This window comes from Serinus canaria, chromosome 4 (assembly GCF_022539315.1).
Source record: "Serinus canaria isolate serCan28SL12 chromosome 4, serCan2020, whole genome shotgun sequence".
Lineage (NCBI taxonomy): Eukaryota > Metazoa > Chordata > Aves > Passeriformes > Fringillidae > Serinus > Serinus canaria.
The window spans coordinates 68,488,698-68,505,878 of NC_066317.1; the positions used below are offsets into that span (position 1 = coordinate 68,488,698).

General features: G+C 45.2%; 2 protein-coding genes across 4 annotated transcripts in view; one reads left to right on the top strand and one right to left on the bottom strand.

Moving 5' to 3' along the window:
* PTPRA (protein tyrosine phosphatase receptor type A) overlaps positions 1–17,181 on the top strand; it is a 520,615-nt gene that overhangs the window by 239,958 nt on the left and 263,476 nt on the right. The window lies entirely within an intron of this gene.
* The window catches only part of SMOX (spermine oxidase), a 62,871-nt gene that overhangs the window by 30,491 nt on the left and 15,199 nt on the right, over positions 1–17,181 (bottom strand). The window contains exon 1 of one of the 3 annotated variants that reach the window (XM_050974184.1): positions 12,381–12,562. The exons of the other annotated variants lie outside the window; for them this stretch is intronic. The gene's annotated coding sequence lies outside the window, so the exon portion shown is untranslated. Of the gene's footprint in view, positions 1–12,380; positions 12,563–17,181 lie in introns of those variants that run through there. 3 annotated transcript variants of the gene reach the window in all.

The following is a 17,181-nucleotide window of genomic DNA, read 5'->3' on the forward strand; positions in this document are numbered from 1 at the left end:
CAGCAGAAAAATTTACCAGAATCCCTTTATTCCCTGTAGGTTTTTATTTAATGAGAATTAAGCATCATCCCTAATCAGAAAGCTAAGCAATGATATTGCATGTGTTTGAAAGGAACTTGGATAAAAGCAACAAGAGTCAGCTGAAAGACTAAATGGAAGCACAAGAAATAAACACACTACTATTTCCTCATTATTTTGAGTGCAGCTATTCAAAATACTATCAACACATGAAGGGGCACTGCACACACATGTGTTTATAATACAGGTTTGTCATCACAGCCTGAAAGTGTTTGCTGAGAAAATCTGACACCAAATTAATTCAATCTAAGCAGTCACAAAGTGAGATTGAGAAACCAAGAGCAGAAGCCAGAAAAAAAACACAACAAAAATAAAATATCTAATTTTAACAAAGACACTAATCAGCTGTTGAAATACTTTCCTCTAAAGACAGAAAGGATACTGGTTGAAGATTTCAGCTCAGGATCCAATCTGTCATAAACATTTACACTCCAGTCCCAGCAGAAGACCCAACTGTGGTGCTGGGAATTTTCCTGCCAATTCACTGGAGATGGCCAGGTTTGAATTGCAAAACAAAATTTTGTGGCCTTTGCACCTCAGGAATCTACCATGATGAAAACAGTAAAAAAAAATTTTAAAAATAATAATACCAGCAAACTTGTTGATCCAGACTTTCAAAAGCCTTTTTTCAATAGATGTAATAACCTTCATTATTTCATCAGCTGCATAAGGAGAAGTGTTTATCTGAAAGCACTGTTAGCTGAGCCTGAAGGCAAAAGCTCCACCAAAGAGCTTTTGAAAGAGAAAGGTGAAAGAGAAAGAGACAGGTGACTTACTCAGCAGATGTAAAGACACTGCATTTGTTAGGATATTAACTCATTGCACAGCCCAGCACTCCTTGTGCTGAGCATGGCTGCAGTGCACAACCCTCACCTAAGTAACTGCAATAACAAAATTTCCAGTCATCATCTCTAATGCACCTTTTTCCCTAAGCTGAGGGAGAAGAGCTTGGAAGGATTATTCTGGTTGGAGCAATTTTATCTCCTTTAACACCTTTGCAGGTTTCAGACTCAGACTGTTCCCTGAGCACAGGTCAGGACACATCATATCTCTGAGCAGATACAGAAGTAAAGTGGAAGGGATTTCTGGGCTGGCTCCAGCACTGCCTGTCAGTGCCTCCCAATGCTGTGAGGAACCCAATGTGGTTCTCCACAGCTCCTGGCACAACAAACAATTTTGTAACTTCTCCCTCCTTCCCCCTTTCATCAGCCTTCTCAAACACAAGCACATTAATCCCTGCTGCCTGTTATTTCAAGATGTTCTTTCCAAGCTCTCCATGCTGCAAACATGTCAAACTGGAAGATGTGTCTCTTTTTCCTTTCACCCTCCTTTTTAACCCAGCAGGCTGTACACCAAACTCACAACCCTTTTCAAAATCACCACTTACACCCTTTCAGGAGTGTTATTAATTGATCCCAAGTCCTCCACATCAGTCAGACACAGGGATGACACCAGCCTGCTGTTCCAAGCTGCCTCTCTACAGGTGTTGTGCAAACACCAGCCCAAGCCAGCTGTGTCTGCAGCTCCACGGGAGCTTTACTGCACGGGAAGCAGACACACCTGGATAACTCAGCTACCTGCAGAGCTGCAGGAGCAGGGTGATGGTCCACAGCCTCCTGTGCACATGCCAGAGCCCTTCCCAAGCTCATAAACCTGTGTCACTGACAGTATAGCACCACTGGGATCAAGGTTAACTCATGTTACACCTGCACATGCTGGCAGCTCACCTCCAGCTGCTGGGCTGAAACCACCTGCAGAGTGACACTTCCTTGTCAGCCTTGTGCTCAGGCTTTATCCAAGGCAGGATTTTAGTGTGAGCAGGTTTGCCAGGTGGATGCAGCAGTTGGAACGAGTCACTTGGCCCCAGCCCAGTTCTGCTCCCCTCTTTTGCAGCTGCCAGATGTGAGCAGAGACCTGTTCTGACAGCTCACAGCAACTCAAGTGTGGGTCAGAAAGGCTCTGCTCCAACCTGCTGCTCCAAGTAGGACCATCACCAGCATGCTCTCCTTGAACAGTTTTCCAATACTTGAAACAAAGGAGACATGAAAAATCCCTGCTTGTCCTATCACCTCATCCCCCCCATCACCTCCTCCTGCCTGTGCAGAGCAAAGAGCCTTGCAGATGCTGCACAGGAACACGTGAGCCTGAGTCAGCAATCCTGCCTGGTCTCAAGGAGGTTGTGAGTGGAACATCTCCATCATCTCTGCAGCACCCTCTCTGCTGCATCCCACACCATTTATCCTGCGTGCCTCATCTCTGCTCACCAGCCCTCATGATGGAAAGATGACCAGGCTCATCTTTGTGACCATGGTGGTACAAGGAACACAGACTCCCAAAAACAAGCCAGCACTCCTGTGCCAACAAGCAACTTGTGTCCTGCCTTATATTTCCACAGGCAGAGTCTGAAATGAAGTGGTTTGATTTCCAGAGAGCTGCTGGAATTTATAGGGGTGGCTGTGAGACAAAAACAAGTTGGAACTGAGGATAAATGCTACCATCCACCACAATTTACCCCTGTAAAAGCCCAAGCCAACAAGTGTGGCTCAAGGCACTGAAAATGCTGATTTTTCATCAGCATCACCAGCTCCATTTACAAATTACTGGCCCACCCCAGTGACTGACACACAGGGAGTTCAGGCTGGACAGACATCAAGGAAGGAAAGGCATTAATGACACACCACGTGTACTCTTGGACAGCAGTGTGCCAAAATGCTTCCCGTTTTTCCCACACACCAAACCTGCAGCTCGCTCCCAAACCTCCTCAGCACTGGTTTTCTGAAGACAACAGGGACTTTCAGGCTGGCTCTGTGCTCTTCTTCCTCTGGACACATCCCAAAAAGAGACAGGGAAATAGAGCATTAACCTTTGCCTGTCCAAACTCAGGTCTCCTTTACTCTGAGAAGTTGACCTTACCAAGACTAACATTTACCCTCTCACTTGCAGGAATTTCCTGTCCCCTCACCTCAGGAGAGACAGGGAAGAGGCCATACTAAATTGTCTCCTCTTCCCAAGTGGGAAGAAGCTGTGCTTCTTCAGTGCACACAAAACAAATAAACTCTGTAAACTACTCCAAAAGTTATGAAAGAGAAGAAACCCAAAGCTGGTGGAAACTAAAGCTGAGGCCATCACACCTTTATGCAGAATACAGGCTGCCACCACAGCACCACTCTGTGGTCCTGCACTGCTGGCCCAGAAAGTGAAGCAGAAATGTTTGAGTTCTTCAACAACAACAACAAAAAAATTGTTCTGAGAAATGGCAATTTTTTGCAAGTATGATCCAGGACAGCCATCCCCTTTGCCTCTTTCCACAACACCATCATCCAGGAAAAACGCAGAAGGGAGGAAGAGAATAAACCACAGCACTCAGAGAACCACTCAGGCTGAAAAAGACCCTTAACCATGACATTTGACATTTTATAATTAACTCTCAATCCACAAAGATGGTGGAAGAAGTTCCAGAATAAGATTTCCTGCTACTTTGGAGGCACTGGGCACCTCCTTTGCCACTTGATATTCCAGCAACACAGCGGTCCCCAGAAAGACTCATCCCAATAACCTCCAAAATCACCAGCTGGGAAAATCTCTGCACTTTTGAAGGTCTGAAGGAGATTAATACAAAACAAAACCAAAAAAAGGACACTGGATGGTGCTTTTGATCAGGAAACCACTGCACATTTTTACCACTGTGATCCAACTTGTTTTAATGCCTGCAAATATCCCTTGAGTCAAATGAACTTGTTCAAAGCTGATTCACACCAAGGCTACTTTTTAAATTGGGTAGTTGTTGACAAGTAGAATATATTTAACAAGCCCCAAGCGTCTTGGCATGCAGTGTAAAGACTTCCTATTATGAGCTGGGTTTTTTTTTTTTTTTTTTTTTTTGAAGGGAACATATGGGCAGAGCAGGTTGTCTGCCACAGGGCACTTCCTTACAGTGCTTGGCACTGACAGAACTGCACGGATATCCAAAAAAATAAACCAAGGAACGTCACACTAAGAGCACAGGGGATGAATCACACCATTTAAAACTCGCTGATAAAATGCACTATTATGTGTTTCTCAAATCCTTCTCATCTGAGGAAAAAGAAATGAAAATAATTGTGTTCCTCTGGCTGAAGGGTACCATGAGAACGTGGCAGGCTCTGCCAGCTCCCAGGGGCTGGGACGGGAGCTGCTATCAGGAACACACCTTGGTGAGTGGGGCAGCATCTTGATTTACAGTGTGGGGATAAAATGAAGGACTGGAGGATTGTCTCCACCATCACAAACCCCCTCTGGAGACAGTCATCATCCTCAAGTGATGCCCAGAGAAATGGGCTGAGAATGTAGCCTGGGCTACAGAGCTCCTCCTGTCCCTGCATCCAGCACAAGCAGAACTGCAACGCTGTGGTTCATGTGCCTGAGGCTACAGTATCACACAGCTGAAAGGAGTTCCACTGCAGTGACAAAAAGAACAGCTCTGGCATGTTCCTTGGGCAACACAGGAGGAAATCCAGTACAGCCACTGCTCTGCAAATCCCCTGCAGACTGAACAAGCACGTGCTGTAGCTGGCACATCAGCATCCCCGTGTTTGGAAGGCTGCAGATAGGTAGGAGGTCCCACCGACCCAGAATGCATCCCACAATATCCATCCATCACAGAGACAGCTGTTACTGCCACAGCACTCCCCTGCTGTCAGGAGAAGCTGAAGAACAGGGGACACCAGTTGTACTCAACCTGCCACAGTGAACAGGATATTCCCATCTTAACCCTGGTGCCAGAAATTGTGATCTGGCCAAGAATTCCAAATTGCCTTTGGTCTCCAAATCCTACTGACCACCAGGGATGTAGCAACAGCTGGCCAGAAGCTAAAGCAGTGCATCAAGCTGCAGTTTGGCACTGTCAGCCTGACAGAACAAAGGGTTGACAGCTCAGGAACAACTTGGAGTTGTTGAACTAAACAGGACAAGCAACAACCAGTCCCAAACTGGCCTGCCTTTTCCTGTGTCTTTGGAGCTTGCCAGGCTCTGGTGGACCCTTGGTGGGAATCGTTGCCTGTTTCCAGCTCCGCCAACCCCTATTTCCAGCTCCTCAATCACACTGAGCATTGGGAGGTATTGCCACTCCTCCACTCCTGGCAGAAGCCAAGTTTAGTGTTTCAGGACTGTAAAAGGAAGGAAAGACAGACAGCAAACTACAGGGGGAAAAAAAAGGTTATAAGCTAAAAACACTGGCATAATTAACAGAACAATGCTGCAAACAAGTTTCCTGCAGAAGTCATATTCCAGCTGCCAAAAAGAGCTGTACCCTATCCCGTCTGCACAACCTTGAGATCTTATCTCTTCCACCCTCCTTCTTTCTCCAATTGTTTGGGAATCTTAATTCATAAAACGAGCCTTAATTAAATGGGAAATATGCCTGTGTTTGCACAACTCAGAACACAATCATGTCTCAGTCAAATAAACACTGGTGTCCATATTACACTTGGGAATTTGCTGCGGTTTGGGGTTTTAAATTCGTTGCAGCAAGCTTGGGAGCAAAATTTCAACAGGAATCTTTTCTTCTCCTCCCATCCTCTGTACCAGAAGGGTGAGACAGGGAACAAATCCCCATGCAGAGAGGCTCAGTATGGGTTCCAGCTCTGTGTGTACATGAGGATCATTTCAGGACACACCATATGAGACATGATAGCCAAAAGCAATTATTTTTCCTCACCACTTCTCAGAACCCAGACCTACCAAACTGCCCTGAAATAGCAGCACAGCTCTCGAAATAGCATTATTTCTTCTCTTTTTGAAAGCAACACCCACACTGAATCTTTGATTTTAAGCCATCCCCAAGCAGTTACCACATCTTTACCATTCAAGCCACAGGGAAAATCATTAAATCCAACAGCAACTGTGTGAAGAGAACCAGAATTAAAAAAAGCCAACCACCACATGGATTTACTCCCACAGTAACTGGATCGACTTCAGCCTGGAACAGACTAGACGTGACTCCAGGAAAAATATGTCTCTCCAGGTGCAGCTGTATCAAAGAGGCTTTCCCTGGGCTCGTGCTTTGCTGGAGCATTAAACAAACCACATGTTCCAGCTCTGAGGCAGCAGACACGTACCCAGGGCTGGCCTCGGCACGCTGCGATTCATGCAGCCTTCTCCATCCTGCTGTCTGCACAAACACACCCTGGAGCAGCACAGAGCCCAGGGCAGGGGAATTCAGGTTGGGAAGCAAGTCCTTATATCCTGAAGGCTGGGTTATGGCTGGCAGAGTGGCTGGCTGGCCCCAAAAAGCTTCCCTTGAAGAAGATGGGAATTTTTCCCCATGGGTTTGAGTATGACGATAAGAAGTATTTCAGTACAAAAGCAAAGAGTCTCGTCACTACAGACTGTCTGCACTCAGGTCACCCAGAGATATCCAAAGGAAATCAGTATTGCCATGCAAAATCTCTTAGACAGGACCACATCCCTGCTGTAAAGCAAGAGGAACAATTCCCCCCACCCCGAGTGATTTTCCTCCTGAGTGCAGAACGGAGCAGAGAGCAGAAACAGCTCATGAATCATGGATTCACAGAATAATTGGGGCTGCAAGGGATCTTTAAAGGTCAAACAACACCAAAGTCAAGAAACAGAAGGGTGGGTGAGGAAAGAGATGAAAACACAACAATGACACCTTCACCTTTGTTCCCATCTTGTTACAAACTTCAAAACAAAGCCCGAAGATGAAATTTCGTCTGAAGATTCCAACAGAAAACCTCCTCCAGTCGACTTCTTGTGCTTTGCTTTGAGGTTTTTAAGTGCCTTGCAGGTAAAGTGGAGCCTGGAGTGCTGTGAGATGTACTCCAGTGATGGATTACCCCTGCTGCAAGGTGCCTTTCATTTCTCCCGACACACCTGAACTCAAAATGTTTCTTCTCTGTGACAATCAAGACATTTTACCAAAAGAAAGAGAAGTTTGCTTTAGTATTGATCCTCTGGATAAACTGTGCCTCAAAAGCTTCACAGAACTGAGATAAAATGTTGCTCAGAAAGAGAGTAATTAAATACCACAGGCTGAGGAAAGAAAAAACAGATGTATTTTAGATCTAAGACATTTTTCACAGAGCAGGGAGATTTGTCATATGGTAAACAGTAGAAACTGTGAATTGGGACACTTGTGATTTATCTCTGCTTCCACAGCCTTCCCATCTGACTGCAGTAAAAGAGTGACAATCCTACCCATAACTTGCTCAAAATAAAGCACAATTTCAACGTGTTTAGGTGGGAGCTCATTTTATTCAGCACACCACGCTGGATCCTTTCAGTACCTCAGCTCCACCGAATGTGAAACAGCACAAGCACCTGGCTGTGCCAGAAAAGCATTTCCACTAATGCCCTCTGAATGAAAAGGCATCAGTGTAAGGTATTGAATCCCCACCAGGACAGAGCTATGTGCAAGTCAGATGTGATAACAAGCCAGTAAATTTCAAATCACCACTTGCATCAATCCCATAACTACATGCTGAAATCCCTCCAGCTAGGCTGGCGTGTTGGCAGGAAAAAAAATTGTCATTTCTAAATTTAGCAGACACCTCAATCATTGTGTGATGCTTCAAAAGCAATGGAGAGGTAAAGTGAAATTTATAGGACACCATTTAAACTGAAATAAGAGCTCCGCTCACTGAGCAAAGGCTTTTCTTAATACCCTTCCTGTTTGGACAATTTGATCCACTTCTTTTTTTCCTCTACAACCACAAAGATCTGTCCTGCAGTGAATGGATAGGCTTTTTTCTGGGATAACTTCCAGGTTAAAGAGAAAGGATTTACACTTGAATGAAACATAGGCACTGTATTTGGAAAATTTGTTTTGAAAACTTGGGAAGGAAGCAAAGCCTCCTTCATTTAAAAAGGGACTCAATTAACATTCTCCAACAAGTCTTCCTATCGAAAGGACAGCATTTGCTGGGGAACATGTGATCTGAAACTTGTTCTCCTTGCTCACAATGTTCCTTTCTGAAATACAGGGCACTGCTTTGGAGAGACACGAGGATCTTTGCACAGCTTTCCAAAGGACTGCCTGCCACAGGCCAGGCCTTGACTCCAGACATCAGATCTTCTGTGACTTAAGCTCAGGAAACTTAAAATAGTTTTTAACAACCCTAATGAAGACCTAGAGTGACACAATCCTCCTGTGGCTCCCTCTACAAGGACAGATTATCCATGCTCAGCTACTAGGGTGGGATGAATCCACAGTGTTACTAATATCCCCTCCTCATTGTCCTGATAAAACACATTTTTAAAATTTCTGCAAAGAACACACTAGAGACCAACCAAGCAGGTGTTCTGCTTTTGATTCCTGCCTGGCTGGCTTTGGGTTTGATCTGTAGCAGGCAGGGGCCAGACAGGACCACCCTAAAGGTTATCTTGAGTCTGAAAAACAATCCTACAAGTGCTGGGCATGTCTAGAAATTGCCCATGCTGGAGGAAGAAAACAACCCATGCCATTATTTTTTTTTTCAGATAAAGAGGGGAAAAAATGCTACTGACAGTTTAATATGCACTTTTATTTTTAAATTCCCTTATCAACTGCATATGACAGAGCCTTCTTCACTCTTTAATAAGTACAGGTTGAAGTCAAGCCCAGCTTGAAGTTGATGACGGATTGAGTCCACATCAATACCCAGCAGATTTGGATGGGAGATAAAGGCAATATTGGTGTGTATAGCTCAAGAAAACGTGCTATCAACACATCCAACACTTTGGGGAGACCATCTGTAGCAGCCCACTCTCCTTCATTTCTCCTGGATGCCTCCAATTGCAGCATGACCCAGGCACAGCAACAGAAGGGGAGAGTTACCTGCAGCTACCCCCCAGCAGTGCCTCAGAGGGACTATGTAAGCAAAACAAGGACACAGGCTCTCTCCAGAGCCTGTTCCAGGAATCTGGCTGCTGAGATGGGAGCTACCCTTTGGAAAAAAATACTATTTTTCCCTGCTGATCAGGCTTTTAGGGCAGGCACTAGATCAGGTGTGGACAACCATAAAAATTCTTCTGTATTCAATCACTACTCTTCAGTTCCTCCATCTGGGAGTTTGTCTACACCAAAATGGAACAAACACCCCACGCTGTCTTCCCTTCATCCAAAATAAAAGCAATTTAGGGTTCTGTTTTTAAATAACATTTTCCATGGGAAAATCAGCAGGCTTTAAATTCACAGTACAGTGGAACAGGGTCCTCACACTTAACCCTTAGTGACAAGCACCTGACAAGTGCCTCGCTCTTAACTCTTGCTGGTCACAAACACAGATGTCAGGATAAAGCAGCAGAGAATCCTCTGTTTTCCCGTACAAACCAACCACGAGGTGCTCTGCACAGCTGGGAATGAGCTGCTCAGTGATAAACACACTTAATGGAGTTTACATTACTTAAGACACTTACAGATTAAGAGGTTGGTTTGTGTCTTTCCTGCCTGGCTACAGGCAGATGCTGGACAGCACAAGGTGAAGATACTTTTTCTGTGAGGTTAAGCAAGAAATTAATGAAAAGCTGTAGGCACCTCACACAGGATACAGGGCCAAAAGGTGGGCTCAATTTGGGGTTTCTGTGAAAACACTCCACCAGTCCCAAGGGAATCCAGAAAAAAAATGGAGAGGACACAGTTCACACAGTCACTCTCCCATTACCTTGAGCTAAAGATCCCCTTGGCAGATGCATCTTTTGCATCCAGAAATGTCCCTTGCAGATCCCTTCTCCTGAGAATAGAACAGGTGGTGACAACTCATGAAGTGTGCTCATACCCACATCTACAAGAATCTGCCTTAGGTTTCATTGCACCTTTGGAAAGAGGCAACCCACTCCCAAAGTTTAAAACTGGGTAACTGCAGTGACTGCATTTTTTCAGGAAAGAAAGGGAAGAGTATTTAATAATCAAACACCTTCTCCTCTCCATGTAAAGAACTGTAGAAGCTTTCTGATCCTGTCCACTGTGCATCTGCATGTACTGGAAACAAGTTTTAGGACCAGGAATGTGCTGCAATATCCAGTATCACACAAACACACAGGATGCTTCTCTCTGTTCTATGATGTTGGATTTAAAAACAGGTATTAGGTTATACCACACTTTTTATTAAAAAGAAGTTAGAAAGGGATTTAACTCCTAGAAAAACTGCGCTTTTGCAGGTGAAGTTGCCTGGCCAACATGGGTAAAGTCTGAAAGTGCTGTAACTCTGCTCTGGGACTCCAGCACTGATGTCAATGCTGCAGACACACAGAGCCTCTGCCTCAGAAAGTAACTGGGACTGAAGTGATGGGGACAGAACCCCATATTTACACCCCTGCTCCACTGTGCATCTTCTTGTGTCCCTTTGTTACCGAGCCTATCTTCCCCTCCCTGCTCCAGAGCAGATTAAGCCTAATATACTTATGCAGTTGTGAAGTGTCCTGCCTATTATCCAATTAGGCAGCTAACGAGATCTGAGTAACAGCACGTAGGCACTGATAACTGCTGCCTGATAGCAGCACAGATTAGACACGTTCTTTATGTTCCCAGCCCTTGCAGAAAAAGGCTTGGGATTCGTTCAAAGGCTGCTCCGAAGGCTGGGTTCAGGTAATTGTTTAATTTTGTTTGGGATCCATAAACACATCACGTTTGTTTCCTCTTGATCTCCTGGAGCTGTCATGTCACAACTGTCCCGTTACAGAACTCCTGATCAATCTGGTGTGACTTGCTCAGTTGAACTTTCAGCGTGGACAGGGGCAGGTCTCATCACCTCTGTGGTTACTTCTAGCATCAGAGATCTAGGGAGCAATAAAGGATCTGTGCATCACCAGGAAAAAACGTACAGGATTGATAAGGAGAGTCAGAAATGCAATCTGTATTAGCTCTGATCCTGTTCCACATGACATTTCCATAAGATGCACCTAAGAAAACATTAATTAGATGTAATCACCATAAAATGGCTGCGTGACAACATCCTTCTTGGAGCCTAATTATCAAGGCTTTGTTATCTAATTGGGAGGGCACTGGAAAGCGGGTCCAGCCAGGCATAAGAGCTGTGTAATATTTTCATTACTAGCTGGGATGACAGACTGGAATGTATGGCCATGTAAACCCAACAGATGATTCAGCTGGGAGAATTTGCAAGCACCAAGGTGTACAGATTTCAATTTCTAAATGATCTTCATGCACTGGTCCAATATCAACATCAGGAAATAATTAATAAGGAGAAGCCCCAGATACAAATAAAAAAAAAAAAAAAACAGGGAGCAACTCTCTACTCAGCAAGTCTCCAGAAAAGGCTCTTAGAGGGTCAAGACAAAATGGTGACACTCAACAATGTTCCACAGGTGCATGAAGGCAAAGCCCAAGGGATGAGCCATGGAAAGCACTCAGCTGTGTCTTCCAAAGTCTTGCCCTGAGCTGCTCACTGCCATGCTTTTGGGAACCACAGACTGAGAGTACTTTGTGGAGAACAAAATTAAAAAACACAGGTGTGAGATTTAGCTGGATCCTTTTAAGCCAGAAATGTTCCTAGAAACAGACTAGCGCAGGCAAGCAAGCAGGACACAGCCCGAGGGGAGACCTCTCATTCCAAATCCAGCAGGAAAATTCAGAGTTTGGTTCCCTTGAATTGAACTCTCTGGCTTTAATCTCTGTTTTAAAACAAGATAACAGCCATCAATGTGGTGGAAAGAACAAGAGTCCAGGGCTTACCAACACAGAAAAATGGGGGATACCAACACAGCTTTAACCTGACAGAGGGCAGGGATAGATGGGGTATGGGAAAGAAATTGTTCCCTGTGAGGGTGGGGAAGTCCTGGCAAAAGGTGCCCAGAGAAGCTGTGGCTGCCCCTGGATCCCTGGAAATGTCCAAGGCCAGGTTGGTCAGGCCTTGGAGCCACCTGGGATAGTGGAAGGTGTCCCTGTCCATGGCAGGGGTGACACTGAATGATCTTTATGGTCCCTTCCAACCCAAACCACTCTGTGATTCCATGACTCTGTGGTTCAAATTTTCTTGGATCACTGAGCTGGAAAGGCAGCAGCCAACAGACTGGAACACCTGATGTGAGAAGGGAATGAAGGAACAGGGGTTGTTGAACTTGGAGAAGAAATGGTGGTTAGTGGGGGATCCAGTTACTGTCTTCAACCACTTATCTGAGGTTTACTGAGCAGATGGAGCCAGACTGGATGGCAGAAAGAAAAGGAAAAGAAACAATGGGAATTAGTGACAGCGAGGGAAATACTGATCAGAAGGAGGAAAAGATCCCTCATCATAAGGGCACAAAGCATGGCATCAACCTGCCACTCCTGACTAAAGAAAGTTCAAAAAAGTTCACAAGAAACCTACCTTTGATCCTGGCCCTGTCCAGAGCAGGAGGTCAGATGAGAGAGCTTCAAATCTCCTGTGCCACTTCACTTACTCTTCAGTTCTAAGAAATCTTTATCAAGGAGCACTGGAAAAGGGATTTTGCCCAAGAGTCTACATCACTTTACACCTCTTCAGTGCTAGCAAGTACTTCATACTCTAAAGCTGTCAATAAAATGCCTTCCACATGACTAAAGACCCCAGTGTCTGCAACTGACAGAGAAAAAAAGGAAGGAATGAAACACCAAAGCTTTCACTGCAATTGGAAAGAGAGCAAGAAAAACTGGGGGCTCACATTACACAAGGTATCATACAAAAACTCTGCAAGAACACTGAGGAATTCAAAGATACATACTGATAGCTCAAACAAAAAAAAAGCCAGACTGCTCCTCCCTACCTGCTCTTCCCACAGCAATAAACACAAGTCGATGCCAAAAGATGTTTCAGACCTGTCCAGACCAGCCTTCATTTTGGTGAGAGCTTCTTCAGTTGTCTCAGGACAAAGGCCCTCTGTGTGCAGACACACCTTTCACACACACATCCTACTCTCTCCCACTGAAAGGTATAACAGAGGTGTTAATAGATCCAGAGAAAATGCCTGGAACAATACACACAGGCAGGTTTTGGGGTTTTTTCCCTCCAAAAAAATAAAGTGAAGGAGTTTACCTTAGGAAATAATGCTTCTAGTGCTGGCTGATCTGTTTTCTGTCATGTTTTATATTTGAGTGCTACCTCTCAGAATAATCTTCACATCCACTTTTTACCAACTTTATCAGTGCATGAATAGCTGAATCCTTCAGGAGAACAAAGGGACAGCAGGTACAAAATCAGATGCACAGAGTGTAATCACAACAGGGAGGGAGAAGGGAAGGTCACTCCTGAGCTACAGCTGGCAGGTCAGAGCAGGAAAGCACAATGGAAGGCTGAGCTGTAATCAGACTAATCATGGGGAAAGCCTTGCTCAGGGCAGCTGGCAAGGACTTCCTTCACCTTAGAACAGCCAGGAATTATTCTGGAACAGTCAGAGATCCAGAACACATCTCTGTGGAAAAGACAGTGCTTGAGTAAGAAGAGTACATGCTCTCTTCTTATAGTTGATAACGAGACAAAGCCACAATAAAACCTTCAATGACAAAACACTTCACCAGTGCTTTGTCCAAAACTAAAATGCATTAATCACAGCCCAGAAGTCTACTTGAGAGTCACAAAATGTTGCTTGCTGGCTCAGTACATGCAGGTATCAGACACAGCTCTCCAGGGAAGCTTTGGATGCTGCAGCTCAAGGAAGACACGGCCCAGAGATTCCCAAAGGCAGCTCCAGAGGACTGAACAGCTCACTCTGTACAGTAACAAAAGGGCAAGAGGGCAGCAATTCTCAACTGTTGCACAGAAATCAAAGTCAGAAACCAGGAATATCTTGGTAATGGCAAGAACAAGGACAGACTTTCTAGGATCACCCAGGGACAATGAGGAAAGTCGTCCATCACTGGAAGCTTTTAACAACTGCTTTGGACAAACATCTGCTGGGAAAGTTTGGATAGATCCAGCCTTGGGGCAGGAGGTCAGATTAGACAACGTAAGGTCCCTTCCTGCCCTGCAGCTCTTTGCTTGTAACAGAAATATGACAACAGAACACGTCAGCAGCAGCCCCAAAGCACGCAAGCCTCCCTAATATTTCCATCATACATTGGAGACACAGCGTAAGATCCCAGCAGCAGCTGCCTGCTCCCACATGGTACCTTCTCCCTGCATTCCTGGAGGACCAATACAGGGAGAACACAAAGAGCTGAACTCACAAAACAGGCACAGGAAGAGGAGCTTCCTAGCACAGCCTTCCCAACAACAAAGTCCCTCTCACATGGGACATCATCCCACAGCATGGGGACAGTTACTAACAGGAGCCCATCCCCACTGTCCCTCCCATCTCACCCTGCAGTCTGAGCAGTTCTCTCTTCCTTCTCTTTAAGCCTTTCTTCTGGTCCTCCCTGGAATATTTTCATGTGTAAGATCTTCAGGACTGGATCCCTGCCCACCACAGCCCTGGATCCCACCCCAAGGGAATCAGGGAACAAAAAGATTAATGACCCGGTGCTTCACTCCAAAGCCCACGGTCACACTCAGCCCTTTGTCCAGCTCTCTCAAAGGCCAAACAGAGACACCAGATGCCATTGTGACACTGGGGCAATGGTGTGAGCTGCCCATGACTAGAAAAGGACATTTTTAATTTAGTCTGCTGGGAGGACTTTACGCTCCTGCAGGCATTAATGAATGGCATGAAGTGTCCCATGGGGTCAGAGCATCCAAGCAGCAGAGTAAAAACTGAAGTACCAATCTTTGTCTCAGGGTTAAAGCTCAACCTATCAAAGCTATTTTAAGAATTTCTGCTTCCTTGTGTGCCCCCCCACAATCCTCTTGGCTCATTCTTGAAAATCCAAAGTCAACCTCCAAGCTCTGTCTATGGAACAAGGGAGGAAGGTGACAGAAGCAAAAGAGAAATACTCACACATGTGAGTGTTTTATGAGCACATCCCAGCTATGACCACACGTGTGTGTGTTTGTCAGTACACCCTGGCACATCTGAGGGCACAGTTATGCAATCCCAGAAAACTTAGATCCCAGTTTGTACTGTCCCTAAAGGACAGCCCTGACTGTACGTGTAGTGCTGACAGCACCAGTCACGGGACAGGCCAGGGATTGGATCCAAACAAAAAATAACCCCATAAAAATAACAATCTTCTGCCAGGGTGTGTGGGCTCCCTGACCAAGATCTCACAGCCACAGTCAAACAGAACATGCACAGGAATAGGATGACTCCTTTTCCTAGAAGCAGCATCTTTAATCTGTGTAAGTGACCCGTCAGCCTGTGCTCTGTCAGCTGGAAAAGAGTTATGCAAGAGAGGAAACAAGCAGTCAGAGACAGGACAGCTCAGAGAAAACATCTCAGGGCAGCTCCACTCCTAAAGCCAGGCTCTTGCAAAACAACCCTCGTGCCAGCTTGCCAGGCTTTCCCAAAAGCTCTGTGAGCTTCAGGAGTTCAACCAAAGGATTACCAGGCACATCTTCCTGGCAGAGTCCGCTGGGATCACAACGGTGACTGATTTCAAAAGAGAAAATCCTGTTAGAAGAAGACTGGAGATCAAAGCAGGAGGTTACATCTATATCCTGGAACATGCATCCCATGGGACAGGAGAATTTTTAATTCAGTTTCAGACTAAATACTCATCCAACAGAAACATCAGTTGAGCATACTTGAATGTTGCACCTGTGCAACCTCTTTGGGAGAAAATCCATTCCCCACCTGCCTTGGAAAATTAATTTAAGTGAACCAATTCTTATAAAAGAAAATAAACTCCTCCTTTCCTATGCAATTCCCAGTTTAGGGATAGGCTAGGACTATCTGCTTCACCTAGCACAATGCTTTTTCTGCCTACATCAGCTACAAGGGAGCTTGAGTAAGTACTTCACGACACAAATGACCCAAAACCAATGTGCTTTTTCTTCCTCCATCTCAAAATGTGCCAACATCACCATATCCTGTCCAATGTTTCAGTCATTCCGAGCATGCCAGCAACCTGCACTACTCCATGCCACTCAGCTCAATCTGGAGAATACACTTAGGAAAATTTGGCATTATCAAGAACAATGAATGGTGAAGAAATTAATAACTAAGTATCCATTCTTCAACAGTTATCTACATCCGTTTAGTTTTCTACTTCATCAGCCAGGAAAACATATTTTCTTTAATTCTTAAAAGGAAGTTCCTTCCATTTTTCAGTAAGTACAGATGCAAGCACTAAAAGTGGAATTAAATCAACTTTTCAAGCCATTATAAAGCACATGAAAGACCTCCTAGATAAAAGAAATGAAAGTTACCAAACCAAAAATTCCCTACCAGCTGAAATTGCCTGGGTTTCCATCAGTTCAGCTTTTCAGGGCCCTCCACAGCTGAGATCTCCTCACTCCCTTTCTGGCACTGACCTGTACTGTGGCCCCCAGTGCTCCCTCCATCCTTCTACTCCAGGAAGTGAAGGAAACGTGGTCTCACAGCATGATGTGGAAAACTGCCCCAAAGAGGGAATATCCAACAACAGCCCTGTGTAAATCACTACTCTGGGGCTGCAAAATCTCTCTCCCTCAGACCCAGCAAGCTGCCAGCCACCATCACTTGGAATTAGAGAGCACCAACAATAAGTGCCTTGTTTAACTGAGACTTTAAAGCAGGGCCTGGTAGCAGAGAACTACCCGAGAATAGCTCAGGGATCAAACTCCAGCAGGAAAAGCAGGGAGGGGCTTTTTCACCCCTCTTGCATTACATTCCTGCTGCTGAGCTCACCACCTTCAGAGCAACCCAGGCCTCTCTCAGAGCCAAACCACTCCTGCTGCACCTTTACAATTCCTCTTCCATCACATCCTTGCAATCTCACAGCCCTGGCCCCAACACGCCACAAAACAAAAACTTCAAGTTACCATGAAAAAGAACACCAAAACTGCACTTAAAACCAAGGGCATGATTAAAAGTCACCCAACACCACCACATTCACTGCATTTAAAGACTTCCAGAGGAAAAGGTCACCGGAATACAGAGCACATCTCCCATAGCAAACCTCCTTGTCAGGCTGCTGCTGGGTTCAGACAGCAAATACATTGTTATAAAAACCCCGGGTGCTGCGTTATCCACAGCTCAGGGCTGCTGGCTGAATCACAGAATGGTTTGGGATGGAAGAGACATTAAAAATCATCTCATTCCCACCCCCTGCCACGGGCAGGGACATCATCCACTATT